At 40.4% G+C, this 22,205-nt stretch overlaps 13 non-coding genes across 13 annotated transcripts; all 13 read right to left on the minus strand.

Annotated features, from left to right (window-relative positions):
- Positions 1-735: 735 nt before the first annotated feature.
- Positions 736-807, minus strand: trnat-ugu (transfer RNA threonine (anticodon UGU)). Its single transcript has one exon. It is a non-coding gene; the product is annotated as a tRNA-Thr (tRNA).
- A 467-nt stretch (positions 808-1,274) lies between these two features.
- On the minus strand, positions 1,275-1,346 carry trnaa-ugc (transfer RNA alanine (anticodon UGC)). The gene has a single exon. It is a non-coding gene; the product is annotated as a tRNA-Ala (tRNA).
- A 1,139-nt stretch (positions 1,347-2,485) lies between these two features.
- trnat-cgu (transfer RNA threonine (anticodon CGU)) lies at positions 2,486-2,557 on the minus strand. The gene has a single exon. It is a non-coding gene; the product is annotated as a tRNA-Thr (tRNA).
- A 467-nt stretch (positions 2,558-3,024) lies between these two features.
- Positions 3,025-3,096, minus strand: trnaa-ugc (transfer RNA alanine (anticodon UGC)). The gene has a single exon. It is a non-coding gene; the product is annotated as a tRNA-Ala (tRNA).
- Positions 3,097-4,235: 1,139 nt separating this feature from the next.
- Positions 4,236-4,307, minus strand: trnat-cgu (transfer RNA threonine (anticodon CGU)). Its single transcript has one exon. It is a non-coding gene; the product is annotated as a tRNA-Thr (tRNA).
- A 467-nt stretch (positions 4,308-4,774) lies between these two features.
- On the minus strand, positions 4,775-4,846 carry trnaa-ugc (transfer RNA alanine (anticodon UGC)). Its single transcript has one exon. It is a non-coding gene; the product is annotated as a tRNA-Ala (tRNA).
- A 1,139-nt stretch (positions 4,847-5,985) lies between these two features.
- trnat-cgu (transfer RNA threonine (anticodon CGU)) lies at positions 5,986-6,057 on the minus strand. Its single transcript has one exon. It is a non-coding gene; the product is annotated as a tRNA-Thr (tRNA).
- A 467-nt stretch (positions 6,058-6,524) lies between these two features.
- Positions 6,525-6,596, minus strand: trnaa-ugc (transfer RNA alanine (anticodon UGC)). The gene has a single exon. It is a non-coding gene; the product is annotated as a tRNA-Ala (tRNA).
- Positions 6,597-7,735: 1,139 nt separating this feature from the next.
- On the minus strand, positions 7,736-7,807 carry trnat-cgu (transfer RNA threonine (anticodon CGU)). Its single transcript has one exon. It is a non-coding gene; the product is annotated as a tRNA-Thr (tRNA).
- Positions 7,808-8,275: 468 nt separating this feature from the next.
- Positions 8,276-8,347, minus strand: trnaa-ugc (transfer RNA alanine (anticodon UGC)). The gene has a single exon. It is a non-coding gene; the product is annotated as a tRNA-Ala (tRNA).
- A 1,139-nt stretch (positions 8,348-9,486) lies between these two features.
- On the minus strand, positions 9,487-9,558 carry trnat-cgu (transfer RNA threonine (anticodon CGU)). The gene has a single exon. It is a non-coding gene; the product is annotated as a tRNA-Thr (tRNA).
- Positions 9,559-10,025: 467 nt separating this feature from the next.
- On the minus strand, positions 10,026-10,097 carry trnaa-ugc (transfer RNA alanine (anticodon UGC)). Its single transcript has one exon. It is a non-coding gene; the product is annotated as a tRNA-Ala (tRNA).
- A 1,125-nt stretch (positions 10,098-11,222) lies between these two features.
- On the minus strand, positions 11,223-11,294 carry trnat-cgu (transfer RNA threonine (anticodon CGU)). The gene has a single exon. It is a non-coding gene; the product is annotated as a tRNA-Thr (tRNA).
- Between the last annotated feature and the right edge of the window lie 10,911 nt (positions 11,295-22,205).

A 22,205-nucleotide genomic window follows, 5' to 3' on the forward strand; every position in this document is an offset into this window, starting at 1 on the left:
AGATGTGCTATGTACAGCTGCAGCGATCGGTTAGCAGCTCAGATAGCTGATGTGTAAAGTTAGTGAGGGAAATATAAGTGTCCAGCTTCAGCGATTTTTGCAATTCGTTCCAGTCATTGGCAGCAGAGAACTGGAAGGAAAGGCGGCCAAAATAGGTGTTGGCTTTGGGGATGACCAGTGAGATATTCCTGCTGGAGCGAGTGCTATGGGTGGGTGTTGTTATCGTGACCAGTGAGCTGAGATAAGGCGGAGCTTTACCTAGCATAGACTTATAGATGACCTGGAGCCTGTGGGTCTGGTGACGAATAGGTAGCGAGGGCCAGCCGACTAGAGCATTCCGGTCGCAGTGGTCATATCAATACAATTTACCTTTTCTTTACACTGTTCTAATGAATGTACATTTCCATAATATCAGCTATCTTCCATAAACGTCGAACAAGGATTGAACCCATGTGCTTCAGTTTACAGAAACAGATGATTTAGCATATCTATTTCCTTCTTAGAATGTCAACATTCTGGAAAGTGGGAGTTGTGCAAAAACTAATTTAACAAGTAAATACACTGAACAAAGAAGTTGGGGATTAACGTTGGAGCGCATACATGTAAAGTACTGGCTCTACCATAGAGATACATGCCCTTACTAAAATAGCTGTTTTGCAATATTGATACAACTTGCTTTTTCTGCAAAGTCCTCCAATAGAAGCACAGGTCCATGATATCAGATGTCTTTCATAAAGGCACGGACGGGATTTGAACCCATGATCTTCGGTTTACGAGACCGACGCCTTACCACTTGGCCACCATGCCACTCTACACTGTTAATTATATATACACATTCTGGAAAGTAGTAGTTGTGTAAATGTGAATTTGGCACACAAATAAACTCAGTGGAGAATCTTGGGATTGAACCGAGGACCTCATACACATTTTGCATGCACTCCCCCTCTGAGCTTCCATCCCATTTAATTTGCAAATAAAATGCAATATCAATGCAATGTACTTTTTAGATACACCACTCCATTGAAACTACAATGAAATGATAGCAGCAATTCTTAAACCACGTACAGACAGGGATCGAACCCATGAACTTCAGTTTTTGAAAATGACGCCATAAAAGATGGCAACCATGCCACTTCTGTTCTATAAATGTACGAACAGGGATTGAACGCACGTTGTTCAGATTACAAGACCAAATTATTTAGCACATCTCTGTTTCCTGCTTAGAATTTCAACATTCTGGAAAGTAGGAGTTGGGTCAGTGCAAAAATTTTCAATGGAGAAGCTGGGGATTGAACCCAGGACCTCATACATGCAAAGCATGCGCTCTACCACTGAGCTACATCCCCTTCCTGTAAAATAAAAAAATGTTTCTTATTTTATTTTATTTCATCTTTATTTAACCGGGTCAGCTAGTGGAGAACAAGTTCTCATTTAGAACTGCGACCTGGCCAAGATAAAGCAGAGCAGTGCGACACAAACAACAACACAGAGTTACAAATGGAATAAACAAGCGTACAGTCAATAACACAATAGAAAAAAAGAAAGTCTATATACAATGTGTGCAAATGGAATGAGGAGGTAAGGCAATAAATAGGCCATAGTAGCGAAGTAATTACAATTTAGCAAATTAACGTTGGATTGATAGATGAGCAGATGATGATGTGCAAGTAGAAATACTGGTGTGCAAAAGAGCAGAAAGTAAATAAAAACAATATAGGGATGAGGTAGGTAAATTGGGTGGGCTATTTACAGATGTGCTATGTACAGCTGCAGCGATCGGTTAGCAGCTCAGATAGCTGATGTGTAAAGTTAGTGAGGGAAATATAAGTGTCCAGCTTCAGCGATTTTTGCAATTCGTTCCAGTCATTGGCAGCAGAGAACTGGAAGGAAAGGCGGCCAAAATAGGTGTTGGCTTTGGGGATGACCAGTGAGATATTCCTGCTGGAGCGAGTGCTATGGGTGGGTGTTGTTATCGTGACCAGTGAGCTGAGATAAGGCGGAGCTTTACCTAGCATAGACTTATAGATGACCTGGAGCCTGTGGGTCTGGTGACGAATAGGTAGCGAGGGCCAGCCGACTAGAGCATTCCGGTCGCAGTGGTCATATCAATACAATTTACCTTTTCTTTACACTGTTCTAATGAATGTACATTTCCATAATATCAGCTATCTTCCATAAACGTCGAACAAGGATTGAACCCATGTGCTTCAGTTTACAGAAACAGATGATTTAGCATATCTATTTCCTTCTTAGAATGTCAACATTCTGGAAAGTGGGAGTTGTGCAAAAACTAATTTAACAAGTAAATACACTGAACAAAGAAGTTGGGGATTAACGTTGGACCGCATACATGTAAAGTACTGGCTCTACCATAGAGATACATGCCCTTACTAAAATAGTTGTTTTGCAATATTGATACAACTTGCTTTTTCTGCAAAGTCCTCCAATAGAAGCACAGGTCCATGATATCAGATGTCTTTCATAAAGGCACGGACGGGATTTGAACCCATGATCTTCGGTTTACGAGACCGACGCCTTACCACTTGGCCACCATGCCACTCTAAGCTGTGAATTATATATACACATTCTGGAAAGTAGTAGTTGTGTAAATGTGAATTTGGCACACAAATAAACTCAGTGGAGAATCTTGGGATTGAACCGAGGACCTCATACACATTTTGCATGCACTCCCCCTCTGAGCTTCCATCCCATTTAATTTGCAAATAAAATGCAATATCAATGCAATGTACTTTTTAGATACACCACTCCATTGAAACTACAATGAAATGATAGCAGCAATTCTTAAACCACGTACAGACAGGGATCGAACCCATGAACTTCAGTTTTTGAAAATGACGCCATAAAAGATGGCAACCATGCCACTTCTGTTCTATAAATGTATGAACAGGGATTGAACGCACGTTGTTCAGATTACAAGACCAAATTATTTAGCACATCTCTGTTTCCTGCTTAGAATTTCAACATTCTGGAAAGTAGGAGTTGGGTCAGTGCAAAAATTTTCAATGGAGAAGCTGGGGATTGAACCCAGGACCTCATACATGCAAAGCATGCGCTCTACCACTGAGCTACATCCCCTTCCTTTAAAATAAAAAAATGTTTCTTATTTTATTTTATTTCACCTTTATTTAACCGGGTCAGCTAGTGGAGAACAAGTTCTCATTTAGAACTGCGACCTGGCCAAGATAAAGCAGAGCAGTGCGACACAAACAACAACACAGAGTTACAAATGGAATAAACAAGCGTACAGTCAATAACACAATAGAAAAAAAGAAAGTCTATATACAATGTGTGCAAATGGAATGAGGAGGTAAGGCAATAAATAGGCCATAGTAGCGAAGTAATTACAATTTAGCAAATTAACGTTGGATTGATAGATGAGCAGATGATGATGTGCAAGTAGAAATACTGGTGTGCAAAAGAGCAGAAAGTAAATAAAAACAATATAGGGATGAGGTAGGTAAATTGGGTGGGCTATTTACAGATGTGCTATGTACAGCTGCAGCGATCGGTTAGCTGCTCAGATAGCTGATGTGTAAAGTTAGTGAGGGAAATATAAGTGTCCAGCTTCAGCGATTTTTGCAATTCGTTCCAGTCATTGGCAGCAGAGAACTGGAAGGAAAGGCGGCCAAAATAGGTGTTGGCTTTGGGGATGACCAGTGAGATATTCCTGCTGGAGCGAGTGCTATGGGTGGGTGTTGTTATCGTGACCAGTGAGCTGAGATAAGGCGGAGCTTTACCTAGCATAGACTTATAGATGACCTGGAGCCTGTGGGTCTGGTGACGAATAGGTAGCGAGGGCCAGCCGACTAGAGCATTCCGGTCGCAGTGGTCATATCAATACAATTTACCTTTTCTTTACACTGTTCTAATGAATGTACATTTCCATAATATCAGCTATCTTCCATAAACGTCGAACAAGGATTGAACCCATGTGCTTCAGTTTACAGAAACAGATGATTTAGCATATCTATTTCCTTCTTAGAATGTCAACATTCTGGAAAGTGGGAGTTGTGCAAAAACTAATTTAACAAGTAAATACACTGAACAAAGAAGTTGGGGATTAACGTTGGACCGCATACATGTAAAGTACTGGCTCTACCATAGAGATACATGCCCTTACTAAAATAGCTGTTTTGCAATATTGATACAACTTGCGTTTTCTGCAAAGTCCTCCAATAGAAGCACAGGTCCATGATATCAGATGTCTTTCATAAAGGCACGGACGGGATTTGAACCCATGATCTTCGGTTTACGAGACCGACGCCTTACCACTTGGCCACCATGCCACTCTACGCTGTGAATTATATATACACATTCTGGAAAGTAGTAGTTGTGTAAATGTGAATTTGGCACACAAATAAACTCAGTGGAGAATCTTGGGATTGAACCGAGGACCTCATACACATTTTGCATGCACTCCCCCTCTGAGCTTCCATCCCATTTAATTTGCAAATAAAATGCAATATCAATGCAATGTACTTTTTAGATACACCACTCCATTGAAACTACAATGAAATGATAGCAGCAATTCTTAAACCACGTACAGACAGGGATCGAACCCATGAACTTCAGTTTTTGAAAATGACGCCATAAAAGATGGCAACCATGCCACTTCTGTTCTATAAATGTATGAACAGGGATTGAACGCACGTTGTTCAGATTACAAGACCAAATTATTTAGCACATCTCTGTTTCCTGCTTAGAATTTCAACATTCTGGAAAGGAGGAGTTGGGTCAGTGCAAAAATTTTCAATGGAGAAGCTGGGGATTGAACCCAGGACCTCATACATGCAAAGCATGCGCTCTACCACTGAGCTACATCCCCTTCCTGTAAAATAAAAAAATGTTTCTTATTTTATTTTATTTCATCTTTATTTAACCGGGTCAGCTAGTGGAGAACAAGTTCTCATTTAGAACTGCGACCTGGCCAAGATAAAGCAGAGCAGTGCGACACAAACAACAACACAGAGTTACAAATGGAATAAACAAGCGTACAGTCAATAACACAATAGAAAAAAAGAAAGTCTATATACAATGTGTGCAAATGGAATGAGGAGGTAAGGCAATAAATAGGCCATAGTAGCGAAGTAATTACAATTTAGCAAATTAACGTTGGATTGATAGATGAGCAGATGATGATGTGCAAGTAGAAATACTGGTGTGCAAAAGAGCAGAAAGTAAATAAAAACAATATAGGGATGAGGTAGGTAAATTGGGTGGGCTATTTACAGATGTGCTATGTACAGCTGCAGCGATCGGTTAGCTGCTCAGATAGCTGATGTGTAAAGTTAGTGAGGGAAATATAAGTGTCCAGCTTCAGCGATTTTTGCAATTCGTTCCAGTCATTGGCAGCAGAGAACTGGAAGGAAAGGCGGCCAAAATAGGTGTTGGCTTTGGGGATGACCAGTGAGATATTCCTGCTGGAGCGAGTGCTATGGGTGGGTGTTGTTATCGTGACCAGTGAGCTGAGATAAGGCGGAGCTTTACCTAGCATAGACTTATAGATGACCTGGAGCCTGTGGGTCTGGTGACGAATAGGTAGCGAGGGCCAGCCGACTAGAGCATTCCGGTCGCAGTGGTCATATCAATACAATTTACCTTTTCTTTACACTGTTCTAATGAATGTACATTTCCATAATATCAGCTATCTTCCATAAACGTCGAACAAGGATTGAACCCATGTGCTTCAGTTTACAGAAACAGATGATTTAGCATATCTATTTCCTTCTTAGAATGTCAACATTCTGGAAAGTGGGAGTTGTGCAAAAACTAATTTAACAAGTAAATACACTGAACAAAGAAGTTGGGGATTAACGTTGGACCGCATACATGTAAAGTACTGGCTCTACCATAGAGATACATGCCCTTACTAAAATAGTTGTTTTGCAATATTGATACAACTTGCTTTTTCTGCAAAGTCCTCCAATAGAAGCACAGGTCCATGATATCAGATGTCTTTCATAAAGGCACGGACGGGATTTGAACCCATGATCTTCGGTTTACGAGACCGACGCCTTACCACTTGGCCACCATGCCACTCTAAGCTGTGAATTATATATACACATTCTGGAAAGTAGTAGTTGTGTAAATGTGAATTTGGCACACAAATAAACTCAGTGGAGAATCTTGGGATTGAACCGAGGACCTCATACACATTTTGCATGCACTCCCCCTCTGAGCTTCCATCCCATTTAATTTGCAAATAAAATGCAATATCAATGCAATGTACTTTTTAGATACACCACTCCATTGAAACTACAATGAAATGATAGCAGCAATTCTTAAACCACGTACAGACAGGGATCGAACCCATGAACTTCAGTTTTTGAAAATGACGCCATAAAAGATGGCAACCATGCCACTTCTGTTCTATAAATGTACGAACAGGGATTGAACGCACGTTGTTCAGATTACAAGACCAAATTATTTAGCACATCTCTGTTTCCTGCTTAGAATTTCAACATTCTGGAAAGTAGGAGTTGGGTCAGTGCAAAAATTTTCAATGGAGAAGCTGGGGATTGAACCCAGGACCTCATACATGCAAAGCATGCGCTCTACCACTGAGCTACATCCCCTTCCTGTAAAATAAAAAAATGTTTCTTATTTTATTTTATTTCATCTTTATTTAACCGGGTCAGCTAGTGGAGAACAAGTTCTCATTTAGAACTGCGACCTGGCCAAGATAAAGCAGAGCAGTGCGACACAAACAACAACACAGAGTTACAAATGGAATAAACAAGCGTACAGTCAATAACACAATAGAAAAAAAGAAAGTCTATATACAATGTGTGCAAATGGAATGAGGAGGTAAGGCAATAAATAGGCCATAGTAGCGAAGTAATTACAATTTAGCAAATTAACGTTGGATTGATAGATGAGCAGATGATGATGTGCAAGTAGAAATACTGGTGTGCAAAAGAGCAGAAAGTAAATAAAAACAATATAGGGATGAGGTAGGTAAATTGGGTGGGCTATTTACAGATGTGCTATGTACAGCTGCAGCGATCGGTTAGCTGCTCAGATAGCTGATGTGTAAAGTTAGTGAGGGAAATATAAGTGTCCAGCTTCAGCGATTTTTGCAATTCGTTCCAGTCATTGGCAGCAGAGAACTGGAAGGAAAGGCGGCCAAAATAGGTGTTGGCTTTGGGGATGACCAGTGAGATATTCCTGCTGGAGCGAGTGCTATGGGTGGGTGTTGTTATCGTGACCAGTGAGCTGAGATAAGGCGGAGCTTTACCTAGCATAGACTTATAGATGACCTGGAGCCTGTGGGTCTGGTGACGAATAGGTAGCGAGGGCCAGCCGACTAGAGCATTCCGGTCGCAGTGGTCATATCAATACAATTTACCTTTTCTTTACACTGTTCTAATGAATGTACATTTCCATAATATCAGCTATCTTCCATAAACGTCGAACAAGGCTTGAACCCATGTGCTTCAGTTTACAGAAACAGATGATTTAGCATATCTATTTCCTTCTTAGAATGTCAACATTCTGGAAAGTGGGAGTTGTGCAAAAACTAATTTAACAAGTAAATACACTGAACAAAGAAGTTGGGGATTAACGTTGGAGCGCATACATGTAAAGTACTGGCTCTACCATAGAGATACATGCCCTTACTAAAGTAGTTGTTTTGCAATATTGATACAACTTGCTTTTTCTGCAAAGTCCTCCAATAGAAGCACAGGTCCATGATATCAGATGTCTTTCATAAAGGCACGGACGGGATTTGAACCCATGACCTTCGGTTTACGAGACCGACGCCTTACCACTTGGCCACCATGCCACTCTACGCTGTGAATTATATATACACATTCTGGAAAGTAGTAGTTGTGTAAATGTGAATTTGGCACACGAAATAAACTCAGTGGAGAATCTTGGGATTGAACCGAGGACCTCATACACATTTTGCATGCACTCCCCCTCTGAGCTTCCATCCCATTCAATTTGCAAATAAAATGCAATATCAATGCAATGTACTTTTTAGATACACCACTCCATTGAAACTACAATGAAATGATAGCAGCAATTCTTAAACCACGTACAGACAGGGATCGAACCCATGAACTTCAGTTTTTGAAAATGACGCCATAAAAGATGGCAACCATGCCACTTCTGTTCTATAAATGTATGAACAGGGATTGAACGCACGTTGTTCAGATTACAAGACCAAATTATTTAGCACATCTCTGTTTCCTGCTTAGAATTTCAACATTCTGGAAAGTAGGAGTTGGGTCAGTGCAAACATTTTCAATGGAGAAGCTGGGGATTGAACCCAGGACCTCATACATGCAAAGCATGCGCTCTACCACTGAGCTACATCCCCTTCCTGTAAAATAAAAAAATGTTTCTTATTTTATTTTATTTCACCTTTATTTAACCGGGTAAGCTAGTGGAGAACAAGTTCTCATTTAGAACTGCGACCTGGCCAAGATAAAGCAGAGCAGTGCGACACAAACAACAACACAGAGTTACAAATGGAATAAACAAGCGTACAGTCAATAACACAATAGAAAAAAAGAAAGTCTATATACAATGTGTGCAAATGGCATGAGGAGGTAAGGCAATAAATAGGCCATAGTAGCGAAGTAATTACAATTTAGCAAATTAACGTTGGATTGATAGATGAGCAGATGATGATGTGCAAGTAGAAATACTGGTGTGCAAAAGAGCAGAAAGTAAATAAAAACAATATAGGGATGAGGTAGGTAAATTGGGTGGGCTATTTACAGATGTGCTATGTACAGCTGCAGCGATCGGTTAGCTGCTCAGATAGCTGATGTGTAAAGTTAGTGAGGGAAATATAAGTGTCCAGCTTCAGCGATTTTTGCAATTCGTTCCAGTCATTGGCAGCAGAGAACTGGAAGGAAAGGCGGCCAAAATAGGTGTTGGCTTTGGGGATGACCAGTGAGATATTCCTGCTGGAGCGAGTGCTATGGGTGGGTGTTGTTATCGTGACCAGTGAGCTGAGATAAGGCGGAGCTTTACCTAGCATAGACTTATAGATGACCTGGAGCCTGTGGGTCTGGTGACGAATAGGTAGCGAGGGCCAGCCGACTAGAGCATTCCGGTCGCAGTGGTCATATCAATACAATTTACCTTTTCTTTACACTGTTCTAATGAATGTACATTTCCATAATATCAGCTATCTTCCATAAACGTCGAACAAGGATTGAACCCATGTGCTTCAGTTTACAGAAACAGATGATTTAGCATATCTATTTCCTTCTTAGAATGTCAACATTCTGGAAAGTGGGAGTTGTGCAAAAACTAATTTAACAAGTAAATACACTGAACAAAGAAGTTGGGGATTAACGTTGGAGCGCATACATGTAAAGTACTGGCTCTACCATAGAGATACATGCCCTTACTAAAGTAGTTGTTTTGCAATATTGATACAACTTGCTTTTTCTGCAAAGTCCTCCAATAGAAGCACAGGTCCATGATATCAGATGTCTTTCATAAAGGCACGGACGGGATTTGAACCCATGATCTTCGGTTTACGAGACCGACGCCTTACCACTTGGCCACCATGCCACTCTAAGCTGTGAATTATATATACACATTCTGGAAAGTAGTAGTTGTGTAAATGTGAATTTGGCACACAAATAAACTCAGTGGAGAATCTTGGGATTGAACCGAGGACCTCATACACATTTTGCATGCACTCCCCCTCTGAGCTTCCATCCCATTTAATTTGCAAATAAAATGCAATATCAATGCAATGTACTTTTTAGATACACCACTCCATTGAAACTACAATGAAATGATAGCAGCAATTCTTAAACCACGTACAGACAGGGATCGAACCCATGAACTTCAGTTTTTGAAAATGACGCCATAAAAGATGGCAACCATGCCACTTCTGTTCTATAAATGTATGAACAGGGATTGAACGCACGTTGTTCAGATTACAAGACCAAATTATTTAGCACATCTCTGTTTCCTGCTTAGAATTTCAACATTCTGGAAAGTAGGAGTTGGGTCAGTGCAAAAATTTTCAATGGAGAAGCTGGGGATTGAACCCAGGACCTCATACATGCAAAGCATGCGCTCTACCACTGAGCTACATCCCCTTCCTTTAAAAGAAAAAAATGTTTCTTATTTTATTTTATTTCACCTTTATTTAACCGGGTCAGCTAGTGGAGAACAAGTTCTCATTTAGAACTGCGACCTGGCCAAGATAAAGCAGAGCAGTGCGACACAAACAACAACACAGAGTTACAAATGGAATAAACAAGCGTACAGTCAATAACACAATAGAAAAAAAGAAAGTCTATATACAATGTGTGCAAATGGAATGAGGAGGTAAGGCAATAAATAGGCCATAGTAGCGAAGTAATTACAATTTAGCAAATTAACGTTGGATTGATAGATGAGCAGATGATGATGTGCAAGTAGAAATACTGGTGTGCAAAAGAGCAGAAAGTAAATAAAAACAATATAGGGATGAGGTAGGTAAATTGGGTGGGCTATTTACAGATGTGCTATGTACAGCTGCAGCGATCGGTTAGCTGCTCAGATAGCTGATGTGTAAAGTTAGTGAGGGAAATATAAGTGTCCAGCTTCAGCGATTTTTGCAATTCGTTCCAGTCATTGGCAGCAGAGAACTGGAAGGAAAGGCGGCCAAAATAGGTGTTGGCTTTGGGGATGACCAGTGAGATATTCCTGCTGGAGCGAGTGCTATGGGTGGGTGTTGTTATCGTGACCAGTGAGCTGAGATAAGGCGGAGCTTTACCTAGCATAGACTTATAGATGACCTGGAGCCTGTGGGTCTGGTGACGAATAGGTAGCGAGGGCCAGCCGACTAGAGCATTCCGGTCGCAGTGGTCATATCAATACAATTTACCTTTTCTTTACACTGTTCTAATGAATGTACATTTCCATAATATCAGCTATCTTCCATAAACGTCGAACAAGGATTGAACCCATGTGCTTCAGTTTACAGAAACAGATGATTTAGCATATCTATTTCCTTCTTAGAATGTCAACATTCTGGAAAGTGGGAGTTGTGCAAAAACTAATTTAACAAGTAAATACACTCAACAGAGAAGTTGGGGATTAACATGTAAACTACTGGCTCTACCATAGAGATACATGCCCTTACTATAATAGCTGTGTTGCAATATTGATACAACTTGCTTTTTCTGCAAAGTCCTCCAATAAAAGCACAGGTCAATGATATAAGATGTCTTTCATAAAGGCACAGACGGGATTTGAACCCATGATCTTCGGTTTACGAGACCGACACCTTACCACTTGGCCACCATGACACTCTACGCTGTAATTTATATATCAACATTCTGGAAAGTAGTAGTTGTGTAAATGTGAATTTGGCACACAAATAAACTCAGTGGAGAATCTTGGGATTGAACAGAGGACCTCATACATATTTTGCATGCACTCCCACTCTGAGCTTCCATCCCATCTCATTTGCAGATAAAATGCAATATCAATACAATGTACTTTTTAGATACACCACTCCATTGAAACTACAATGAAATGATAGCAGCAATTCTTAAACCAGGTACAGATAGGGATCGAACCCATGAACTTCAGTTTTTGATAATGACACCATAAAAGTTGGCAACAATGCTACTTCTGTTGTATAAATGTATGAACAGGGATTGACCGCATGTTCTTCAGATTACTGTTAGGGTTTGACCAACTATTTGTTTGCATAACCAATATAATACAACTATTTAAACCTATATAATAAAATGAGTTGTGGTGCATAACTTATGAATACTAATGCCTAGCATAAGAGGTTTATATTGTATTAACATAGATTGAGCGACATATAATAGACATGACTAACTGGAGGGTTGCTGGCTAGTAGTGTAGGCTGAGTAGACTCGTGACACACACACACAATGCCTGGTTGTGGGGCCGCTCAAGGACAGGTGTATGTGAGGAACTGATAGAGGGGAGAATGGCTGTGGCACAAGAACAGGCACTGTCCTTGGGTGTCTGACTCTCGGGTACACACACGAAGATAAGCTAGAAGACAACTATGCTTGGCAACAAAGATGCGTCCAGAGGCTGGGACCAGCCTGCACGCCAACGATAGGCTGGAGTAAGTCTAAACCACACCCAAGCCTCTACTATGACAGGCCCTCAGGGAGAGGGAACTACGTCTGTCAAGAAGTATTTAAGGAAGAACTTATGATGTCATTTCAGTTCTCTGTCTGCCCTGCGAGGTGTTACAGTGAAACCGTATATACGAACATTGCATTTATCACTATTTACTTAGCTTAACCTCTTACATCTAGACGTTCCGCTAGCGGAACACCTGCTCCAATATCCAATGATAGGCGTGGCGCGAATTACAAATTCCTCAAAAATACAAAAACTTCAATTTTTCAAACATATGACTATTTCACAGCATTTTAAAGACAAGACTCTCCTTTATCTTACCACACTGTCCGATTTCAAAAAGGCTTTACAGCGAAAGCAAAACATTAGATTATGTCAGCAGAGTACCAAGCCAGAAATAATCAGACACCCATTTTTCAAGCCAGCATATAATGTCACAAAAACCCAGAAGACAGCTAAATGCAGCACTAACCTTTGATGATCTTCATCAGATGACACACCTAGGACATTATGTTATACAATACATGCATGTTTTGTTCAATCAAGTTCATATTTATATCAAAAACCAGCTTTTTACATTAGCATGTGACGTTCAGAACTAGCATACCCCCCGCAAACTTCCGGGGAATTCGCTAACAATTTACTAAATTACTCACGATAAACGTTCACAAAAAGCATAACAATTATTTTAAGAATTATAGATACAGACCTCCTCTATGCACTCGATATGTCCGATTTTAAAATAGCTTTTTGGTGAAAGCACATTTTGCAATATTCTAAGTACATAGCCCAGGCATCACGGGCTCGCTATTTAGACACCCGGCAAGTTTAGCACTCACCATAATCATATTTACTATTATAAAAATGTCATTACCTTTTGTTGTCTTCGTCAGAATGCACACCCAGGACAGCTACTTCAATAACAAATGTTGGTTTGGTCCAAAATAATCCATCGTTATATCCGAATAGCGGCGTTTTGTTCGTGCGTTCCAGACACTATCCGAAATAGTAAAGAAGTGTCACGCGCTTGGCGCAATTCCTGACAATAAAATTCAAAGTATTCCATTACCGTACGTCGAAGCATGTCAACCGCTGTTTAAAATCAATTTTTACGTCATTTTTCTCGTAGAAAAGCGATAATATTCCGACAGGGAATCTCCTTTTCGGCAAACAGAGGAAAAAATCCCAAAGGCGGGGGCGGTCGGGGTCACGCGCATAAGCTAGTGTCTCTTGATGGGCCACTTGAGAAAGGCGATAATGTGTTTCAGCCTGGGGCTGGAATGACGACATTCTGTTTTTTCCCGGGCTCTGAGAGCCTATGGAAGACGTGGGAAGTGTCACGTTAGAGCAGAGATCCTTAGTAAATGATAGAGATGGAAAAGAAGTTCAACAAATGGTCAGACAGGCCACTTCCTGTAAAGGAATCTCTCAGGTTTTGACCTGCCATTTGAGTTCTGTTATACTCACAGACACCATTCAAACAGTTTTAGAAAATTTAGGGTGTTTTCTATCCATATGTAATAAGTATATGCATATTCTAGTTACTGAGTAGGAGTGGTAACCAGATTAAATCGGGTATGTTTTTTATCCAGCCGTGTCAATGCTGCCCCCTAGCCCTAACAGGTTAAGTGATAAATGCATTGTTGACAACCGGTTAACCTGTTAGGGCTAGGGGGCAGTATTTACACCGCCGGATAAAAAACGTACCCGATTTAATCTGGTTACCACTCCTACCCAGTAACTAGAATATGCATATACTTATTACACATGGATAGAAAACACCCTAAAGTTTCTAAAACTGTTTGAATGGTGTCTGTGAGTATAACAGAACTCATTTGGCAGGCAAATATCTGAGAAGGTTTCATGCAGGAAGTGGCCTGTCTGACAAGGTGTCGTTCTTCTTGTCTCTGTTTATTGAAGAGTGAGGATCTTAGCTGTCCCGTGACACTTCCTACGGCTGCCATAGGGTCTCAGAAGGCGGTAAAAAGCTGAATCGTGGCTTTGCAGGCTCTGGCTGAAACAAAGTAGCGCGTTTGGGTAGTGGCTGGTTACAGTACTGTGAGACTCAGGCTCGTGCCCGCGTCGACCGAAAGCTGTGTTTTCTTTCCTCTGTTTAGCTAAATGGACATTCCCGGTTGGAATATTATCGCTTTTTTATGCGAAAAATGGCATAAAAATTGATTTTAAACAGCGGTTGACATGCTTCGAAGTACGGTAATGGAATATTTAGATTTTTTTTGTCACGAATTGCACCATGCGCGCGACCCTTCTTTACCATTCGGATAGTGTCTGGGACGCACGAACAAAACGCCGCTATTCGGATATAACGATGGATTATTTTGGACCAAACCAACATTTGTTATTGAAGTAGCAGTCCTGGGAGTGCATTCTGACGAAGACAACAAAAAGTAATCAAACTTTTATAATAGTAAATCTGATATTGGTGAGTGCTAAACTTGCCGGGTGTCTAAATAGCTAGCCCGTGATGCCTGGGCTATGTACTTAGAATATTGCAAAATGTGCTTTCACCAAAAAGCTATTTTAAAATCGGACATATCGAGTGCATAGAGGAGTTCTGTATCTATAATTCTTAAAATAATTGTTATGCTTTTTGTGAACGTTTATCGTGAGTAATTTAGTAAATTGTTAGCAAATTCCCCGGAAGTTTGCGGGGGGTATGCTAGTTCTGAACGTCACATGCTAATGTAAAAAGCTGTTTTTTTATATAAATATGAACTTGATTGAACAAAACATGCATGTATTGTATAACATAATGTCCTAGGTGTGTCATCTGATGAAGATCATCGAAGGTTAGTGCTGCATTTAGCTGTCTTCTGGGTTTTTGTGACATTATATGCTAGCTTGAAAAATGGGTGTCTGATTATTTCTGGCTTGGTACTCTGCTGACATAATCTAATGTTTTGCTTTCGCTGTAAAGCCTTTTTGAAATCGGACAGTGTGGTTAGATAAAGGAGAGTCTTGTCTTTAAAATGCTGTGAAATAGTCATATGTTTGAAAAATTGAAGTTTTTGTATTTTTGAGGAATTTGTAATTCGCGCCACGCCTATCATTGGATATTGGAGCAGGTGTTCCGCTAGCGGAACGTCTAGATGTAAGAGGTTAACAGTGCCCGTGACTTCAGTGGACCCAGCCCACTCTTTGGTGTAATTTTTACACAGGCTTAAAGCTGGCTCAGGCACCTGAGAAGCACCTTGCACCATCTCTACCTGTGTATGTCTTTCACCCATCATGTGCTGCTGTTCCACCTTGTCAGCAGCAGAGACTAAAACGGCGTCCCGTGCTTTGCCAGGAGACATTACAGGTTCTTCAAGCTTATCTGCCACTGTCTCTTGAGTCACACTCTCCATGTCACTCTCATCCTCCCTCTCCATAGGCACACTCCCCTCTTCCTCAGACGTGAGGTCCATTGTTTGCAAAAGTAAGTGATCTTCTCCCTTATTACAGCTACATCTAACTTTAGGTCTGTCACACATTTTGCACACATTTCCTATGTTCCGACATTCTCTGGCATAATGCCCTTGTTCACTACATTTGTGGCATGTGAATTCCGGACATTCCTTAAGTATGTGCCCCGGATGAATACATAATCTACATACCTTCACTTGATTGTCGTGGATTACACGAAAATAATCAAATCCCTCGACAGTGTTAAATTTAGTAGAATATGGCAAGGATTGCACATTGTCTGTAAACTTTACCTTGCAAAATCTCGTCCCATCTACAATGTCCGTTCCTGGCCACATCCTCCTCTTGATTGGCGTGGTCGCCTTCACCTTCCAGCCTTTTAGTTTCTCTATCTCCTCATCCGTAATGTATGCGGGCAAGTTCAAAAAGGACACCACCAGCTCATCGTTCCCTAGTTCTTTAGCCATGATTTGACAGTTCTTTATCTTTAGCCCGTCTATTAGTCTTTCTTTTCCATTTACATGAGACATTGTTATTTCATACTTATTTCCGTCTTTCATTCGACATCCCAGTATTGTTCCGCAAACTTCCTTTATTCCTCTCAGCAATTCCATCGTTGTTATTTTCCCTTCTCCACTTATTTCCACATTCACCGTCAGTTCCTTCTCATATGTTCTTTTTTTCAGTTCTTCGTTTAACATTCTGATTTCACTGTTGTCCTTTCTCGTCGTCGTTTGTATTCTTGATGTCGAAGCCATGTTGTCCGTCCGGTTATTTTAAGCATTATCCCCGAAACAGCTCATGCTGATGGGGGACAATAGCAAAAAAGTTTCACAGAAACTTCACTACAGTCACTCACAAACTTTCAAACTTATAAGTCAAATAGACCTCCAAAAAAACCGATATTCTCTCTCAAGCACTCAGACACCTGCTTCTCTTCCACTTCCTGAAACTCCAAAAAGGGGCGTGTGAAGCGAACGTGATAACCACTACACTACAGAAACTGCTGCTTGAATTATCTGCAAGGAGTAAAACAAATTTTACTAATATTCATTGCATGTATTCAAATTTCCAAAATAAGGCATTAATGAAATTCTCTGTTACCACTATAGTACTTCTTGAATGTGTCAATGAGTGTTGTTTCCGCCCGGTTTCGAACCAGGGATCTTTCGCATGTGAAGCAAACGTGATAACCACTACACTACAGAAACTGCTGCTACAATTACCTGCAAGGAGTAAACCGAATATTACCAATATTCATGGCACGTATTCGAATTTCCAAAATAAGGGATTAATGAAATTCTCTGTTAGCAATATGGTACTTCTTGAATGTGTCAATGAGCGTTGTTTCCGCCTGGTTTCGATACCAGGGACCTTTCGTGTGTGAAGCGACTGTGATAACCACTACACTACAGAAACTGCTGCAACACTTATCTGCAAGGAGTAAACCTAATTTTACTGATATTCATGGCACGTGTTCAAATTTCCAAAATTAGGCATTTATGAAATTAACTATTCTCTGTTAAAAGTACAGTACCTACTGCATGTGTCAAAGATTACTGTTTCCACCCCGTTTCGAACCGAGGACCTTTCGCGTGTAAAGCGAAAGTGATAACCACTACACTACAGAATGCTGCTTGATTTTTCTGCGAGGAGTAAACCGAATTTTACTGATATTCATGGCACGTGTTCAAATTTCCAAAATTAGGCATTTATGAAAATAACTATTCTCTGTTAAAAGTACAGTACCTACTGCATGTGTCAAAGAGCACTGTTTCCACCCCGTTTCGAACCGAGGACCTTTCACGTGTAAAGCAAACATGATAACCACTACAATACAGAAACTGCTGCTTGATTTTTCTGCAAGGAGTAAACCGAATTTTACAGATATTCATGGCAAGTATTCGAATTCCAAAATAAGGCATTTATGAAAATAACTATTTTCTGTATAAATGCGGTACTCATTGCATGTGTCAACGAACTCTGTTTCCGCCCGGTTTCAAAACGGGGACCTTTCGCGTGTGAAGCGAACGTGATAACCACTACAATAGAAACTGCTGCTAAAATTAGCTGCAAGGAGTAAACCGAATTTTACAGATATTCATGGCACGTATTCGAATTTCCAAAATAAGGCATTAATGAAATTCTCTGTTACCACTATGGTACTTCTTGAATGTGTCAATGAGCGTTGTTTCCGCCTGTTTTCGAACCAGGGACCTTTCGCGTGTGAAGCGAACGTGATAACCACTACACTACAGAAACTACTGCTACAATTAGCTGCAAGGAGTAAACCGAATTTTACAGATATTCATGGCACGTATTCGAATTTCCAAAATTAGGCATTTATGAAAATAACTTTTCTCTGTTTAAAGTACAGTACCTACTGCATGTGTCAAAGAGCACTGTTTCCGACTGGTTTCAAAACGAGGACCTTTCGCGTGTAAAGCGAACGTGATAACCACTACACTACAGAAACTGCAGCTTGAATTATCTGCAAGGAGTAAAACAAATTTTACTGATATTCATTGCATGTATTCAAATTTCCAAAATAAAGCATATATGACAATAAATATTTTCTTTATAAATTCAGTACTCATTGCCTGTGTCAATGAACTCTGTTTCAGCCCGGTTTCGAAAAGGGGACGTTTCGCGTGTGAAGCAAACGTGATAACCACTACACTACAGAAACTGCTGCTACAATTAGCTGCAAGGAATAAGCCGAATTTTACAGATATTCATGGCACGTTTTCTAATTTCCAAAATAAGGAATTTATGAAAATAACTATTCTTTGTTGAAAGTACAGTACCTGCTGCACATGTCAATGAGCACTGTTTCCACCCTGTTTCAAACCGAGGACCTTTCGCGTGTAAAGCGAATGTGATAACCTGATGAATTTACTGTGTTAAATGAGGCCTCACCCCCTGGTTACACTAGTGACCATACCCCCCGTGCATCCGGCAAAGGCGGAGGTGTTGCTAACATTTATGATAGCAAATTTGAATTTACAAAAAAAAACAATGACATTTTTGTCTTTTGAGCTTCTAGTCATGAAATCTATGCAGCCTACTATATCACTTTTTATAGCTACTGTTTACAGGCCTCCTGGGCCATATGCAGTGTTCCTCACTGAGTTCCCTGAATTCCTATCGGATCTTGTAGTCATAGCAGATAATATTCAAATTTTTGGTGACTTTAACATTCACATGGAAAAGTCCACAGACCCACTCCAAAAGGCTTTCGGAGCCATCATCGACTCAGTGGGTTTTGTCCAACATGTCTCTGGACCTACTCACTGCCACAGTCATACTCTGGACCTAGTTTTGTCCCATGGAATAAATGTTGTGGATCTTAATGTTTTTCCTCATAATCCTGGATTATCGGAACACCATTTTATTGTGTTTGCAATTGCAACAAATAATCTGCTCAGACCCCAACCAAGGAGCATTAAAAGTTGTGCTATAAATTCTCAGACATCCCAAAGATTCCTTGATGCCCTTCCAGACTCCCTCTGCCTACCCAAGGACGTCATAGGACAAAAATCAGTTAAACACCTAACCGAGGAACTCAATTTAACCTTGCGCAATACCCTAGATGCAGTTGCACCCCTAAAAACTAAAAACATCTGTCATAAGAAACTAGCTCCCTGGTATACAGAAAATACACGAGCTCTGAAGCAAGCTTCCAGAAAATTGGAACGGAACTGGCGCCACACCAAACTGGAAGTCTCCGACTAGCTTGGAAAGACAGTACCGTGCAGTATCGAAGAGCCCTCACTGCTGCTCGATCATCCTATTTTTCCAACTTAATTGAGGAAAATAAGAACAATCCGAAATTTCTTTTTGATACTGTCGCAAAGCTAACTAAAAAGCAGCATTCGCAAATGGAGGATGGCTTTCACTTCAGCAGTAATAAATTTATGAAATTCTTTGAGGAAAAGATCATGATCATTAGAAAGCAAATTACGGACTCCTCTTTAAACCTGCGTATTCCTCCAAAGCTCCATTGTCCTGAGTCTGCACAACTCTGCCAGGACCTAGGATCAAGGGACATACTAAAGTGTTTTAGTACTATATCTTTTGACACAATGATGAAAATAATCATGGCCTCTAAACCCTCAAGCTGCATACTGGACCCTATTCCAACTAAACTACTGAAAGAGCTGCTTCCTGTGCACGGCCCTCCTATGTTGAACATAATAAACGGCTCTCTATCCACCGGATGTGTACCAAGCTCACGAAAAGTGGCAGTAATAAAGCCTCTCTTGAAAAAGCCGAATCTTGACCCAGAAATTATAAAAACTATCGGCCTATATCGAATCTTCCATTCCTCTCAAAAAAATTTGAAAAAGCTGTTGCGCAGCAACTCACTGCCTTCCTGAAGACAAACAATGTATACGAAACGCTTCAGTCTGGTTTTAGACCCCATCATAGCACTGAGACTGCACTTGTGAAGGTGGTAAATGACCTTTTAATAACGTCAGACCGATTCTCTGCATCTGTCCTCGTGCTCCTAGATCTTAGTGCTGCTTTTGATACCATCGATCACCACATTCTTTTGGAGAGATTGGAAACCCAAATTGGTCTACATGGAGAAGTTGTGGCCTGGTTTATATCTTATCTGTCGGAAAGATATCAGTTTGTCTCTGTGAATGGTTTGTCCTCTGACAAAACAATTGTAAATTTCGGTGTTCCTCAAGGTTCCGTTTTAGGACCACTGTTGTTTTCACTATATATTTTACCTCTTGGGGATGTCATTCGAAAACATAATGTTAAATTTCACTGCTATGCGGACGACACACAGCTGTACATTTCAATGAAACATGGTGAAGCCCAAAATTGCCCTCGCTAGAAGCCTGTGTTTCAGACATAAAGAAGTGGATGGCTGCAAACTTTCTACTTTTAAACTCGGACAAAACAGAGATGCTTGTTCTAGGTCCCAAGAAACAAAGAGATCTTCTGTTGAATCTGACAATTAATCTGGATGGTTGTACAGTTGTCTCAAATAAAACTGTGAAGGACCTCGGCGTTACTCTGGACCCTGATCTCTCTTTTGAAGAACATATCAAGACTGTTTCAAGGACAGATTTTTTCCATCAACGTAACATTGCAAAAATCAGAAACTTTCTGTCCAAAAATGATGCAGAAAAATTAATCCATGCTTTTGTTACTTCTAGGCTGGACTACTGCAATGCTCTACTTTCCGGCTACCCGGATAAAGCACTAAACAAACTTCAGTTAGTGCTAAATACGGCTGCTAGAATCCTGACTAGAACCCAAAAATTTGATCATATTACTCCAGTGCTAGCCTCCCTACACTGGCTTCCTGTTAACCTCTCTAGGGTAGGTGGCACCAAATCATCCCACCTACGTAACAGCCAGTGTAATACCGTGGCGCGTTATTCAAAAACCTCAAAAATACAAAAACTTCAATTTTTCAAACATATGACTATTTAACACCATTTTAAAGACAAGACTCTCGTTAATCTAACCACACTGTCCGATTTCAAAAAGGCTTTACAACGAAAGCAAAACATTAGATTATGTCAGCAGAGTACCCAGACAGAAATAATCAGACACCCATTTTTCAAGCTAGCATATAATGTCACATAAACCCAAACCAATGCTAAATGCAGCACTAACCTTTGATGATCTTCATCAGATGACAACCCTAGGACATTATGTTATACAATACATGCATGTTTTGTTCAATCAAGTTCATATTTATATCAAAAAACAGCTTTTTACATTAGCATGTGACTAGCATGTGACTAGCATTCCCACCGAACACTGCCGAATTTACTAAATTACTCACGATAAACGTTCACAAAAAGCATAACAGTTATTTTAAGAATTATAGATACAGAACTCCTCTATGCACTCGATAGGTCCGATTTTAAAATAGCTTTTCGGTGAAAGCACATTTTGCAATATTCTCAGTAGATAGCCCGGCATCACAGGGCTAGCTATTTAGACACCCAGCAAGTTTAGCACTCACCAAAGTCAGATTTACTATAAGAAAAATGTTATTACCTTTGCTGTCTTCGTCAGAATGCACTCCCAGGACTTCTACTTCAATAACAAATGTTGGTTTGGTTCAAAATAATCCATAGTTATATCTAAACAGCGGCGTTTTGTTCATGCGTTCAAGACACTATCCAAAAGGGTAAATAAGGGTGACGAGCATGGCGCAATTCGTGACAAAAAAAATTCTAAATATTCCATTACCGTACTTCGAAGCATGTCAACCGCTGTTTAAAATCAATTTTTATGCCATTTTTCTCATAAAAAAGCGATAATATTCCGACCGGGAATCTGCGTTTAGGTAAACAGACGAAAGAAAATAAAGCATTCGGTCGACTCGGGCACGCGCCTAAGCCCATAGTACTCTGATCGGCCACTTGCCAAAAGCGATAATGTGTTTCAGCCAGAGGCTGCCTCGATATCGTTCAGCTTTTTCCCGGGCTCTGAGAGCCTATGGGAGCCGTAGGAAGTGTCATGTTAGAGCAAAGATCCTCAGTCTTCAATAAAAAGAGCCAAGATAAAACACAACTTGTCAGACAGGCCACTTCCTGCATGGAATTTTCTCAGGTTTTGGCCTGCCATTTGAGTTCTGTTATACTCACAGACACCATTCAAACAGTTTTAGAAACTTTAGGGTGTTT

Source organism: Salmo salar, unplaced genomic scaffold (genome assembly GCF_965601325.2).
Source record: "Salmo salar unplaced genomic scaffold, fSalSal1 ptg000135l, whole genome shotgun sequence".
Classification (NCBI taxonomy): domain Eukaryota; kingdom Metazoa; phylum Chordata; class Actinopteri; order Salmoniformes; family Salmonidae; genus Salmo; species Salmo salar.